The 14,076-nt window shown below is 33.4% G+C and overlaps 1 pseudogene across 1 annotated transcript; it reads right to left on the bottom strand.

Moving 5' to 3' along the window:
* Nucleotides 1-3,164: 3,164 nt before the first annotated feature.
* On the bottom strand, nt 3,165-13,055 carry LOC309647572 (kinetochore-associated protein NSL1 homolog pseudogene; annotated as a pseudogene). Its single transcript has 2 exons — nt 13,044-13,055; nt 3,165-11,915 (listed from the first exon to the last, which is right to left on the bottom strand). The product of its transcript is annotated as a kinetochore-associated protein NSL1 homolog pseudogene (transcript).
* Between the last annotated feature and the right edge of the window lie 1,021 nt (nt 13,056-14,076).

Raw genomic sequence — 14,076 nt, forward strand, 5'->3', positions numbered from 1 at the left:
ATACACTTGTTATGTTCCAATGCTGGTTTGTTCAGTCACTTAAAGCGTAGGTCTAATGGTCTACAAAGGCTCTTTGCTTACCCAATTCCTTGAAATAGATTGACTAGATTGACTGGACTAGCAGGGCAAACATAAACTTAGGAAGTCATCTAGTCACATGAACAGGAATGACTAGCCTGCCCAGATGAACTAACTGTCATAACAACACAACCAGACAGGTAGGGAATTGGAAAAGAATGCATGCCCAAGAAAGCCCATCGTCCTTTCGTGAAGTGATCTTGCCCTAGCAAATGTGAACTTGTGGAACAGAGATGGCAGACTCATGCAAATTAGATTTAAAAGGTTGCCCACACAGCATGTGCAATGTGACATGTCACTCCTATGGACTTAAGGCTGAGGTCTAAATCATAGTCTCATATTCCTACTCTATTTACAGATATAAATGCAGACTACAAAGTTCAGAATCATTTTTTCTGCATGCTTTTCTGAAAGAACTGGATCTTGATGCCTAATGGTAAAAGAACTAACCAGATTTAGGAAGTTTTCTTCTACTCCTTACTCTAAGTCCCTTTTAACATTTGACTTACATGCCTACTGGTTCTTAGTATCATTTTGGATTTCATGATAGAAATAAAAGATTATTTCTTATTTACTTCTATGCTTCTTCCCTACTGCTATCACAATGCTTCACACACAGTAGGGAACTTAGTAAGTATTTATTGAATTATTGCTTTTCAAGTTCAGAGGGCCTTAAAAGGATTTCTTGAGGGAGCCACTAGTCCAATTATAAATGGAATTTATATTCAATGTTCTTTATTGCAAATTAGATAGACAAGAATTTTCCCACCAGCTCAATGTTTGCCGTTTCAGGGGGGGGGTATAAGATCATCAATGAACAGCATAGCAGAAAAACATGTAATAAAGAATAGAATGCTAATTTGGGTAAATACTACTTTTCAAAAACTACTGCATGAAATTCCTGTTAACTTTATAGTTTTGGAAATGACATTGAAAATGTTATTGTCGATTTCCCCTTTTATGGCTGTTAGCATTTGCCTTATGTATTGAGGTGCACCTATGTTGGGTGCATAAATATTTACAATTGTATTTGCAAATGAAGCAACTGACAAAGGATTAATCTCCAAAATTTACAAGCAGCTCATGCAGCTCAATATCAAAAAACCACACAACCCAATCCAAAAATGTGCAGAAGACCTAAATAGACATTTCTCCAAAGAAGATATACAGATTACCAACAAACACATGAAACACATGAAAGGATGCTCAACATCACTAATCATTAGAGAAATGCAAATCAAAACTACAATGAGGTATCACCTCACACCAGTCAGAATGGTCATCATCAAAAAATCTACAAACAATAAATGCTGGAGAGGGTATGGAGAATAGGGAACCCTCTTGCACTGTTGGTGGGAATGTAAATTGATACAGCCACTATGGGGAACAGTATGGAGGTTCCTTAAAAAACTATAAATAGAACTACCATATGACCCAGCAATCCCACTACTGGGCATATACCCTGAGAAAACCATAATTCAAAAAGAGTCATGTACCACAATGTTCATTGCAGCTCTATTTACAATAGCCAGGACATGGAAGCAACCTAAGTGTCTATCGACAGATGAATGGATAAAAAAGATGTGGCACATATATACAATGGAATATTACTCAGCCATAAAAAGAAACGAAATTGAGTTATTTGTAGTGAGGTGGATGGACGTAGAGTCTGTCATACAGAGTGAAGTAAGTCAGAAAGAGAAAAACAAATACCATATGCTAATACATATATATGGAATATACAAAAAAAAAAAATGGTTCTGAAGAACCTAGGGAGCAGGACAGGAATAAAGAAGAAGACATAGAGAATGGACTTAAGGACACGGGGAGGGGGAAAGGTAAACTGGGGCGAAGTGAGAGAGTGGCATGGACTTATATATACTAACACATGTAAAGTAGATAGCTAGTGGGAAGCAGCCACATAGCACAGGGAGATCAGCTCTGTGCTTTGTGACCACCTAGAGGGGTGGGATAGGGAGGGTGGGAGGGAGACGCAAGAGGGAGCAGATATGGGGATATATGTATATGTATAGCTGATTCACTTTGTTATAAAGCAGAAATTAACACACCATTGTAAAGCAATTATACTCCAATAAAGATGTTAAAAAAACAGGTTGCATATTATGCAGTGTTAGAAAAACTGTATTTTATTTTTAAGAATATAATATCTGTCACCCATAACACACATGAACACATAAACGTAAACATGGATGAGCATGTCATTATTCTGTTCATGCATCTGTGATGTCGATCTCAGAAGTTGAACTTTATTTAAAACTTGATTACTATCCCTGAATTTATTTTTTAGTATAATTATATTGTCTTGGAAGGCAAATTTCTAAATCTTCAATCCTTAAATTCTGATGAAAAGTGTCACCAAAGGAGTAGAGGATTGGCCAAAAAAAAAAAAAAAAAAAAAAAAAAAATCAAATTCTTACTAACTACTGATAGCAAATATATTTAAAAAGTAGTTCATAATTTCTTTTAAAATCTAAAAATGTACCAGTGAACATATAAATACGGACTGCCATTTTACCACATAAATGTTGGAAAAATTATATAACTTTTGTTCTCAACACATCATAAATACTATTTGTAGGGTATATGGATTTTAACTACCAAAAGAAGATTTCTGTTTTTATAAATAAATTATCATAAACATGTTTCCTTTTAAACAATGATAATAATAAAAATTAGAACATCTTTTACAATTTTATATGTCACTTACATAAGTAAATTTCAACCATAGACTATAATGGAGGAAAATGATGTTGAAGTTAATGCATTGTCCTCAGTCATCCAAAAATATGAATCTATTTCTGCATATTCATATCAGATTTTCATTTAACCACATGTATTGTCTTTAGTATTAAAGATATAAAATTGTTAACAACAGTTATGTGACTATCTTCCTCAACAATAGTCCAAAGTTCTACACTGTCTAAACAATATAATATAAACTAGTTAAGATCAAAGTAATTAATATCACATACCTAATCCACAAATCATCTCCTCAGCCATATTACTTCCCTTCAGAACCAACTTCGACCTTTATTAACATTTTATTTTGCCAACATTTTCCTTAACATTTTTTAACACAAGTTCTACTCACGAAATCCTAACCCAAATTTTATTCTTAATCATAAGAGCTAGAAGCCAACTTTTATTCTAAATCTCTAGTTTTTCTTTTATTACCTCAGAACCACTGATATTTAATAGTATGTATCATATTCATATCAAGTTTCTATGTAAAACTTTCAGGCTTTAAACATTTTTGTGCAATAACAAATATATTTTTATTCAATTAGTTTGTAATTATTTGTATTTAGAGGTATACTATGAGTTCTATATTTTGTGCACTTATTTTATTATTTAGGGAGGAATTGAAATATTTAAATTTAAAAATATGTTTCAATATGTTTATATGCTATGTTCTTTATTAATTGTATTATCAAATAATTCAAGAGCCTATTCACAATTTCTATTCCAAATCTTAGAATGAATGATTTTATTATGATTTGAAACTTTTTATTACGATTTGCTCCCTGTTGTCAGAATAATTCCTATTAAATTCACGCAGAAATAAATTAAAATTTTATTGTGTGGTACTTTTTTAATTGTATATGCCACATTATTGAGTTTATTCATGACAGGAAAGAAGTTCTGCTTTCACTGGGTATTAAAACTGTCTGCTTATAATTTTCTTGGTCTGATTATTAGAAGAATTTTCCACAAACAAGCTTCTTGCTCCACACATGTCAAATCTTATTTTAGCTTCACTGCCCACATAGCTCTATATGTGGTGCTGTGTACATAAAATATGGCCTTTTGGTTCTATGATTCTGGCTTGTACCAGAAGTCCTGAGGTGGTAAACATACCATATAAGTTGGTGCAGTGAATGGTAGAAGTTTTCCCAGAAAACTGTCCTACATTAGGGCAGTTGGTAATACCTTAGCTGTAAGAACACAGCTGTCTTTTTAAAGCCAAATTAAGTGTATTTCCAACTCAACTTCCCTTAGAAAGATTCCAATAATGCCCACAGTCACTTTCCATGATCACGAGGGAAAGTATGATGAAGTTGATGTGGAGCAATTCAGTGGACTTGACTGATTAAATTTACAAGTGTCACATAAATGTGTCATCATGTGAATATACTGTTAAATTCATTCTTACCACCTTGCCTGGGGGCCTTGGGCAAGGGCACATTGGTTCCTTTAACTTGAAGAATTGCTCAATACTCTATGGTACTTCATGCTGTATGGTAAATCCTCTGGGTATTTACTCATTTATTTGCACATTAGCCTCCTCCTGCTTCTTGTCTGTATATTCCTAGCAATGTGACAACACTCAGTAGAAAGTTTTTGACGTTTAGAGGAATTTTATAATAGCATTTCCTATAAATTTAATTTTCAATATCTGTTGACAATATGCAGTTTGAAATGACACAGGTCAACTTGTTTCTCTCTCATCTTGAGTGGCAGTCCCCTTAATTTTTCATTACACTTTATCATCCAAAAAAAAGACAACAAGTAAATATCTTCAAATCAGTAAGGACTTGGAGCCTTTACCATAATCAGGAGAGTAAAGTAAATTTCAGAAATAGACAAGAGAATTGTCCAAACATGGAACGAAAGGGAAAAAAATAATACATTTTCATAAGTACCTAACATTTTATTTGTGTAATGGAAAAGAAAAATCACAAAAAATATTTCTAGTGCCAATTCTCATAGCTCTACAGACAGAGAACTTGCTTAGTAAATGTTTTGGTTGTTAGTCTGAGAAGCTCTATCATCAAAGACACAGAAGCAATAAACATTCTGTCTTCCATCGCAAGGCAATGAAGACCTTTTCTGCCCTCAAGTTGATGATTCTGGCTTTCTCTTCAAGTGTACCCTGGAGTGAGTCAGCATTAAGGCTGATTAAGCCAGTTGTTAAATTTAAACTGTGCTTGTCAAAATAAATGAGCTAAGTACAAACAAAAGAATCTGAGTTTATTTTTCTTCATTCTTTTTGTTTTCTTTCCTCTCATAGCTATTTATTTAGGAGTGGTGATTGGTAAGCCTCAGTGTATATATCAGTAACTAGTAATTAGATGGCTGGTGATAAGCTGAGAATGTATACTAATAATTTATTATATGAGAAAAGATAATACATATGTTAGCTACTTTCTCCATATAACGAACAAAGAAAAAAATCTTTCTACCAACAAAGAACATTTTTGATAAATTTTTTAACTTTGAAAATAATTGGGTGTCTCAGCATAAACAAGAATATCTTGTTTTGGGGAGATAACATGGCATGGTGGAAGGAACACTGCATACTCCAAGGTAAAGGGAATGGTTGTCTTCAGGGCCACAGAGCAGTGGGAGTGTGAGAACTTGTTTTAATATGACTACAAGCTCTATGAGTTTTCCCAGTCATTTAAAATTTCTAGACCTCAATCTCTTCACTTATAAAATATGAGTAATAAACACTTTCACTACCCAGTATATTTAAAAATAGGAAAAATCCATTACTAATGCCTGATATTGTATTTAATTTATCCTTATTCATCTGCTTAATGAGAAGTACACTCACTATTCCCACTCCCGGGGAAGGCTTACTATTTCATGTTTGGTGTTTTACCTTTAAACTTGACAGGGCAACATGCACATTTTATGAGCTTCATCTGTGTTCTCCAACCTTTGGATTTTTTTGACAATTTCCCTGAAAATGAAAAGATACCAATAAAAGAATCCTCAGTCTCTGAAAAATATATTGGCCCATGGAATAATAAATGTGACTCCATGTCTATTGATTCTCAGGAAAAAGGGATAATGGAAAAGTCAGGTGTTCACCTTATTAAAGGTTCATTAAATGTCCTTTTGAAATTAATTTTGTTATTCTCTGAGAACTTATATATTACCAGCTTTGTTAAGTTGCTAGGAAGAATCACTCCCAATCAATGGGCAAGTTATTTATTTGCTATCTCAGTCCTTCCTTGTTTCTTGGATTCTTCAGGCCCCTATTTTTGTCTTTCTGACTGCATTCATCACTACCCCTACCTTTTCCTAATATTTAGATCTCTCAACTGCTTTACTTGTCCTCTTCCTATACTTCTGTCTACCACCCTTCTGTCACCTGACCTTATCCTGTTATTCTCTCTACACTAGACAATAGGTACTCAAGTGCCAAGAGGTGCTACACAGCAGAAATATTTTAATTTTATTAAATGCTTCTCCAAAGAGTTAAGAAAAAAAAAAAAAAAAAGATAGCACTTTACTTATCTCTTTCAACTGGTAGTTATGTTTTGCCTTTTTAGAAACATTTATTTATACAGGTTTCTCACTGTCTTCTAGATTGTAATACAATATTCAGAATGTGATCATGTATTTTTTTCTCTATGCTTTGCAGCTAAAGAAAGGATGTTCATGCATAGTAAGTTCTCAAGAAATATTTGTTGAATATTTAATTTTTTCTTTAAAAATTTGATGTTGACGAATCTAAAAATTTGAGTAATCTGCTTATGAAACATTAAACATTTTCTATTTCCTTATCTTGATAGATTCCGTTTTCCAAGTCTCTGAAGGGCTGGTGACTCTTCTAGTTTTTCTTTCCAACTGAAATGGTAATTAAATGCCACTATGTATTACTCTTCATATTCTACATGTGCATGTCTTAGATTATCTATAAGTCTCTACCAGTTCAAAAATGTTTTCCATATTGCTTGATTGTGATTTATTGCATCCTATAAGCCATGGCCAGTTCTACATAAAGAAAAATAAATGAATAAATAAAAACCTTTTCAGAGAAGCAATGCTTTTAGGTCTTATCAATTTTTAGAACAAAAGGAAAGCAAATGAAATAGTAGATGGATTAAAATAAAATGTAAGAGATAGTATATATAAAACATTTGTTCCTATCTTAGTTCTATATCCTTGTTATTTAGATAGCCAATTAATCAATGAAAGATAAGATAAATATCTTTTAAATACTGAGTTGGCCAAACAAAATTATTTTTATCATTCTTAATGCTAAAACCCCTATTTTAAGATAAAGTACATATAGAAAGTATCCCTAAACTCTTGACTCAAAATTTCTGAATTCCTGAATGCATTATCATAAGCCACACACAAAAGGAGATGGCAAGAAAACCTCTGATTCTAACCTCTAAAAAATAGATGATCTAAATAAGAATCCATGATATCCATAGAAACATAACAAGATCAATATGTTGTAATCCATTTACCAAGTTGTGAAAAATAAAAATGAACAGATTTCTCCATATTTAATAACTGAGTGCAATTTGTTAGTTTCAAGATTTGGCTATTCTGTACTCATATTCATGAAGATCCACTCTAAGGTCCCTGTTGAGAAACTAATCCAAATACTCACCTGACTGTCTTCATTTTTCATCCATCTATGGTCTCCAGACCTGCTGATTTGATTAGAAGCCACAACCCCTTCTGACTAACCATAAAGAATGTGAATCAGTTAGAAGTTATTCTGATTGACCAAACAGAGTCAATAACAAGCCAGGACTCACGGATGAATTATTTCCTTTTACTACTTTTTTTTGATAACAAATTAAGGAACAGATTTGTCATGAGCTTGGAACCATCTTATTTACTTGCCCTGACATCAGGTCATTCTTTGAACTATATCATGCTACCTTGTGATGTTTGAGTCTTGGTGTTGCTCATCAGCTACAAGTGGATGTGGTTCAAGTGTCTAAGAATTTTAGGTCTTAGTTTTATCATGTTAGTAGAACAGACATGAATAATTCTACCCCAATGTTCTTCTCAGCTTTAGATTTCTATGATTTATTTTCTGCTCTTTAAACATGATTTAGTCACAAGAGCTACTCAATAACAAAAAAGAGAGACTAAAAAAAGCTCTAGGCTATATGTTCATTAAATATTAGACAAATAGATGTCTCATTCCTAGTTATTTTAGATAATCCAACTTATTTGACCTAGTGATATCACTTTTCCAGAAAATGTATTTAGCCAACTGACTATCCAACTATTTTTCACATGGTGCTACTTATAGATTCTATACCATTAAATTCTTGCAAAGTTTTTCAGCTTTTGTATATATATTGACACTTTATTTTAGCACCTGGATGCTGTGCTATACCCTCCATATATCACGGTGAAGAAAGGGGAATTGACTTTTATGATTATGTGGTCCAGAATTGATTCAAGGCTGAGTTTTGTTGCTCTCTTGTCCTGAAATGTTTGAGGAAGAAGAAAACTCTCTAGCAAGCTAAGAAAACAGATAACCTATGAAGGCTTTTATGATCCTATAATTCTATGAATAGCAGTCTAGAAATGGGAAACTCTGTCGCATTGTCACCAGGACACTAAAACAGTAGGTATGATTATTTCAGGAAATCAGGTGGCGGGTTTAAGGTTGAACAGCAATCCTAGGTGTCTTTCACATGTCTACCTAGGAAACTAAAACTGAAGACAAGGCAGCCAAATAGGTCAAATAAGTTAAGCTAAGTCTACAAACAGAGAGTTAGGTTTCCAGTTTCAAAGTTAAATCTCATTAGAATAAGTGGCATAGGTGAGAAAACCAAAAGGAAGAAAGAAAATAACAAAGTAAAATCACTTTAATTTGAAATCATTGTCCTCACCCTTAGCCCTAAATAAAAAGTATGTGTCAGATATATATTTTATCAGACCTGAACCAAAAGAGGTGTTTGAAAGTACACCCATATTCTAGCCACAAAGCATAGCACTGTGCACGTCTACAGTTTGGAGACAGACTTGTCCCAGGGGAAACTAAATTTACACAGAAATGTATTTAGAACTTAATTTTAATACTTTTGATAGAACATTGAAATTTGCAGTACCGATCATTGTATACTTTGTCCATTGGATCTGTGATGATTGAATTATCCAAACTTTTTGAAAAGACCAATTATTCTTGAGGATATAATTATAGCAGATAAGTGGAAAAGAAACCTTATGAAGAATGCAAGATCTACCTATTCAGTGTACAGGAAGAAATCAGGAACGTGGGTCAGAAAAGAGTACAGAGGATAATGCATTTGATCTACCTGAAGGACAATGTAATGATTTATCTAATAGCAAAGCAATAATCAAGAGTGGGATTCATCAGAAAAAAATCAAAGTTCTTCCAGCAAGGTAGAGTTCAGAAATAAAGTAGTTTGGAATATTTTAAAAATTCCTTTATGGTTTTCTTCTCTGACATGCCCCTTTATTTATGACTTCATTCAGTTTCTTTCCTACAAATTCCATAGCATCTGGCACCTGCCTTTGATGCAGCAGTAACACCAGGGTTTGTATTTCATGCTAGCTTTGCTGTCTCCTCAAATGAGCCTCTATTGTATATTAGTGTCTTCTCAGCATTTAACACAGACCTATCATATAGCAGTTACCCAGTAAGTTTTTCAATTAATTGAATTGATTAAACATAACATTTTCATATTATATTAAAATTTTTTGAAGTAGTAATTAAAAGTATTCAAAGCAGAGCTGTCCAAAATGAGAACATTCTACTAACCATAATTCAAAATTTTTTTGTAAATAAACAGCAAAGGATAATATTTATGTCCCTAAAATGGAAGTGATTAACATTCATTTCTTGGTGTTAGTTTACTACCAGACATAAAATTTGTAAGGACTCCATGGACAATTACTTATAGGTAATAGTGTATTAAAGAATGTTAAAATAGTTGCTTTCTTGTAGGATCTCATCTGTAAGTGGTCCAATAATCTGGGATAAAGGATAAGTAGTTTACCAAGATTTGATCAAGAAACACACAGTTTTGAGGGCATTACCCTGCTGTGGCCCTCTTTGCCTGGGAAAGCAATAAGGGTATACTTTTTTACTTCACCCTCCGTCCCCTCCCCCCCAAAAAAGAAATAACAACTGGAACTATTAATATTTGTAACATTCTTTGGAGTTGTCTGCATCAGAGGATACTTTGGAATTTTACTGTAGGCTTGAGAGTACTTCTTTGATATCAGATATATTTAGAATTACTTTCTGCTCTCACTGCATTGTACATACACTTAAGTTGCAGGAATTTTTACATTATATTTATCTACTTCTTGTGTTTGTCTCTTTTTTTTTCTTTGTACATTATTTTAATAAAAAAACACACTACTGTGTACAAATATACAGATCTCAAGTTGTAATATTCAAATACAGAATGTGATAAAGTAGCTTTGTAAGTTTTCTGCACTGTGACAGATTTTCTGTCACATTTAGATCTTTATGATTATTAAGACATAATGAACAAGAGAAGTACAGATTTTCCAGCCTCATGATTAGTAAAGTCCTCTGCAAAGGAATGAAGGTATTGAGTCATTAATAGGGAAACAGCTGGCAAATTAGATGACCCTGCCTACCTTGTATTAATGTAAGAGACACAATAAGAAATAAGAAACTGTAGTTAAATGTTAGAAGTATAGGCAATATAGCTTTCTCAGACTTCTACCAATGATTATATACTTGATATATAAACATTCTTAAATGTAAAATAGTTCAGTATGATTGTATCTATATTTGTTCCACAATGACAATTTAATGTATTAATCTGATATATATTTTTGAACTGGAGTCATTTACAAAGAAATAGTGAGAAATCCTGAAAAGAAACTATTAGTTCCAAGTCAAATTATGTTTAAAGGTTAAGAGATCTACGGAAAACAAAAGCGTGGGTTAGAAACATTGCCTACATGCCAATTTTTATTTCTAAGAGAAATTCTTACACAAATAATCATCATCTTTGTCTTACAAAACAAAACCAAAAAATCCTAAAATTAATCCCACAAATCCAAATTAGCGGAATTTAGAGTAACAAAGTCAGAGTCAGTCTTGCCATCTGTACGTTAATTTGATAAATCAAACTGCTGTGGGGAGGGCATGACTTTCAGCCCTTAAATAACGACAACAGTTACAGAGCTCTTTTTTTTTTTTTTTTTAGAGAAAGATGTATATCCAGGAAACCCAATGGAATACGTTACTTCTGAAATTCCATAAAAGCTGTAAGGCAGCCAAGTGTTGATGGTATTCAACGACAGTAAAAGTTTGCACTCTTAATGACCATTGACGGGCTTTGTGTCAACTTTCAAACAATATGCTTTTCATTGACTATCAATGCAAAGGTGAGGAAAGAAATACAATATATCATACCCCAGCATAAAGCTACTATATTTGTATAAAAGAATCACTACGTATCTGTTGTTTTAAATGAAGTCCCATCCAGGCATTAAGCTGTAATCTAAATGTTGATAGTGCCTAATCTCAACTTCCAAGATGAACAAAGAGTTTATATGTGAAGACTGATTCTCTTTGGCCGCAATGGATACCATATTCTCTGGGGGCAGTCTTTAGTTTGATCAAGGTCATATTTTAGGTCCAATGAATGTACAACAGGGTGGTACTGCTTCAAAATTTCTTGTTTTGCTTTTATGATTTTGATGACATGTTCAAGGATCTTTCTGGGATACTGCTTACGTTTTGTGGCTATATCGACTATGATTTCATCAAACTGGTCTTCAAGGACTTTGATATCAGAATCCATAAAGTAGTTGTCTGAAGCTTCTTGCCATGCTTGCCCATTAATGCTGACATTCTCTTGCACAGCTGATTCAAAAGTCCACTGCGCATCTCGCAACACGGGCTCCTGAATCTCCTCTGGCAGCACGTCCCCCAGCTTTTGCACTAAGCGGCCGCAAAGTTCTAGCATTTCCGTCAAGGCCCGCTTCGATGTGCAACGCACTCGGAAGTCTTTTCCGGAGGTGGCAAGGACGGAGGCCCCATCGTCTGTCCCGGCCACACTCTCCACGTCCCGCGGAGAAGAAAGGGCCACCGACTCCTATTTGTCTCTTTTTTTATTTCAAAAAAATTGAGAGCAGTTTTAGGTACGGAGATTTCCCATATACTCCCTGCCCCAACACATGCATAGCCTCCTCCATTATCAACATCACTCACTAGAATGGTATATTTGTTACCAAGGATGAAGCTACAGTGGCAAATCATTAAGTTTGCTCTTGGTGTTGTACATTTTATGGGTTTGGACAAACGTACATGTATCCACCACTACAGAGCATATTCACTGTCTTAAAAATCTTCTGTACTCTGCCTATTCATCTTTCCCCCTTATGCCACCCTGGCACTATTGATCTTTTTTTAATGTCTCCATAGTTTTGCTTTTTCCAGAATATTATATAGTTGGAATCTTACACCATGTAGTCTTTTCAGATTGACTTCTTTCACTCATAATATGCATTTAAGATCCCTCCATGTCTTTCCATGGCTTGATAGCTCATTTATTTTTAGTGCTGAATAATATTCCATTGTCTGGGTGTACCACAGTTTATTTCTCCATTCACCTACTGAAGAACATTTTAGTTGCTTCCAAGTTTTGGCAATTATAAATAAAGCTGCTATAAACAACTGTTTGCAGATTTTTTTCTGTCCCCATACCATACCTTGTCCAGAAGTGTATATAAAAGGAATCATATAGCACATGATTCTGCTCTTTGAATATGGCTTTTTACTAAGCATAACACATTTGAGATTTGCCTGTTGCATGTCACTAGTTTACTCCTTTTTTAGTGCTGGGTAGTATTTCATTGTATGGGCCAGAGCTTGTTCATCTATTCACCACTGAATGTCAGTTAGGTTGTCTTCAGTGGGAAGATTATTAAAAAGCTGCTGCAAACATTTGTGTACAGTTTTTTTTGCAAAACCACAAATCTTCATTACTCTTAGGTTGAGATTGCTGGGTCATTTAATAAGCATATGTTTAACTTTGCAAGCAACTGCAAAAATATTTTTCAAAGTGACCTTAACATATTGTAATCCCATGAGCAATGGATGAGAGTTATGGTTCCTCTGATCTTGAAAGAACTTGGCATAATAAATATTTTTAAATTTTAGCCAATCCATAGGTATATAATAGCATCTCATCATAGTTTTAATTTGCATTTTCCCTACTTACTAAAGATGCCATCTTTTCATGTGTTTCTCAGTCATCTGTGTATTTTCTTTGATGAAGGGTTTATTCAAATCTTTAACTGTTTTTAAAGTTGGGTTGATGTTTTCTTATTATTGAGTTTCAAAATCCATTTTTTATTCTAGATACAACTTATTTAACATATATATATTTTGGAAATATTTTCTCAAGTCTATGGCTTGTCTTTCATTCTTTCAACAGTGTCTTTTGTAGAACAGAAATTGTTAATTTTGATAAAGTTAAATTGACCGTTTAAAAATATATTATGCTGTTGATTTTTATCTATTTTGTAGCTTTGCTTGATCTAAGATAAAGATTTTCATGGTTAGATATGTATGTTATATGCAAATTTGAGTGGAAAATCATGCAAAAATTCTAATAAGTAACAATATTTTTAAAGTGGTTCAAACAAATAATTATTGAATAGTTAAAAAAGGGTTGCCTTCAAGATTGTTGTGGCTTGTAAAGTGTTCTTCAGGGTAAACAGTGTAGTCTCCTCTCTTTTGCTGGGAAGTAAAGACATATAAGTAATATCCACAGCACGCTTGCTTGAAGCAAATGTATTCAAACCTTAATGTTCTTCAAAGCCTCCATTTGTAATTAAAAAAAAAAATTGTTCCTTGATAATATCCTTTAAAGAGTTATTATTATAAGTGATCCTTCATTTCACTCATTTGTAACAGAGATCATTTTTATTACATCACCTTGAGAATATATATAATTTTTATCATTAGACCATCTGTTTGGGATTATATTAATATATCTCTAAAGTATGCACTGTTAAGCACTTAACATAATCAAGACACTGTATTAGGAAGCATACAAAGTCCCTGCAGTTGAACTAGATATAGTTAGGGGATTTTTGAAAGGAACTTGAATTTGGGGAACTAAAACAGCTGGAAATATATTATGAACAAAATGTTTTCAGTGAGAAAGGTGATATAACTAAGAGTAGAGTTCAAAATGACTAGTGGATTATAATGATAATATATTCTGTATGAGTAGAAAGAATGAGAGA

The sequence above is a fragment of the Balaenoptera physalus genome (assembly GCF_965194825.1).
Source record: "Balaenoptera physalus genome assembly, chromosome: 18".
Lineage (NCBI taxonomy): Eukaryota > Metazoa > Chordata > Mammalia > Artiodactyla > Balaenopteridae > Balaenoptera > Balaenoptera physalus.